The following is a 1,742-nucleotide window of genomic DNA, read 5'->3' as shown; positions in this document are numbered from 1 at the left end:
CTCTACAGGCATATATATATACATATATATATATATATACATATATGTGTGTGTGTGTTAGAATACATGAAATTGAGCAGAGTGTTGTAAGCTAGGGTGCAAATAGGGAAGAGGAACAACTTTCAACTCAAGTACTGCACAATGCAAACATGAGGACCAATCAAGTTTATATCTGTAATCTCAGTGTTCATCATGGAGGCAGAGATAACAGGACCCTCTGGCTCACTGGCCATTCTAGCCAAAACGTTACCTTCAGTTTCCTGGAGAGACTGTCTCAAAACATAATGTGAAGAAATGATTCAAGAAGACACCATCACACAATGTCAACCTCACTCTGAGCACATTTTCATACATATACACACCCACATACAAACACACAATATTGTACAATTTATCCCCTAGGTTCCTTGTGTACCCTTCCCTCCCCTCTCCCTTAAACTAACCCAATTATTATCCATATCTCCCTTATTAAGGCCTGTTTCCTACTGTTCTTCTCTTTCAGGTTATTTCTTTTCCTTTACCTCTCTGTTTCCTTTCCATTATCCTGGTTCCTGTAGTTATGTCTGGTTGCCTACTTATTTATCAGAGTCTGGTTCTAGGATCCATGAGCCTAACACTTTTAAGTCCAGGATATATTCTCTACTAAAGGGAGGGGTGCTGAAAACACTGGCTCTGAAATCTGTCTTGCAGAAGCTGCAGGGCTAGCAGGAGAAAAGTAGATGGGTCCAAAGTTTGAGCTCCTTGCTCTGAGGGAGAGCACCTAACACTAATCCTAGCCATAAACCTAACCATGACCCTAGCCCTAGCCCTAACCCTAACCCTAATCCTAACCCTTAACCTAAACCAATCCTAATTATTACCCTAGCACTACCCTATACCAAAACACAGCCCTAACCCTAATCCTAACCCTAACCCTAAACCTAAACCTAGTCTTAGCCATAAACCTACTCCTAAGCATAAACATAACCCTAACCCACAACCCTAACTCTAAACCTAACCCTAACCTTAGGCTTAGCCGTAACACTAAATCTAACCCTAGCCCTAAACCTAAACCTAATCTTAGCCCTTAAACTGAACCTAATCCTAAACCTAATGCTAGTCCTAATCCTAACCCTAAAACTAGTACTAAACTTAACCTTAACCATAACTCTAACGCTAACTCTGACTGTAACCATAGCCCTAGCCATAAACCTAACCCTAAATCTGGCCCAAAACCTAACCCTAACCCTAACTCTCAACCTAACTGTAATACTAAGAATAAACGTAGGCTTAAATCTTACCCTAAACCTAACCCTAAACATAAACCTAGCCCTAACACTAATCCTAAACCTAAAACTCACCCAAACCCTAACCCTAACCTTAAGCCTAACCCTAACCATAAACATAATGGTTTTGACATAATCCTAACCCTAAACATAGCCCTAAACATAAAGCCAACCCTAACCCTAACCTAATGCCCTAATCTTATCCCCATCCCTAACCCTTAACCCAACCATAACAAAAATATAATCACAGCCCTGACCTTAACCCTAAACCTAGCCTTACGCATAACTCTAACCCTACCCATGCTTCTAACCCTAACCCTAGTGCTAAGCGAAAAGTAAACATAACCCTTGCCTAATCATACCCGAAATCCGAATCCTTAAACTAATTCTAATCATAAACCTAACCCTAACCCTATCTGTAGACTTAATCCCAATCCTAAACCTACAATTAACTCTAGCCCTAACCCTACAAACAAC

The sequence above is a fragment of the Nannospalax galili genome, unplaced genomic scaffold, assembly GCF_000622305.1.
Source record: "Nannospalax galili isolate Female #2095 unplaced genomic scaffold, S.galili_v1.0 scaffold664, whole genome shotgun sequence".
Classification (NCBI taxonomy): domain Eukaryota; kingdom Metazoa; phylum Chordata; class Mammalia; order Rodentia; family Spalacidae; genus Nannospalax; species Nannospalax galili.
This window is presented reverse-complemented; position numbering follows the sequence as displayed.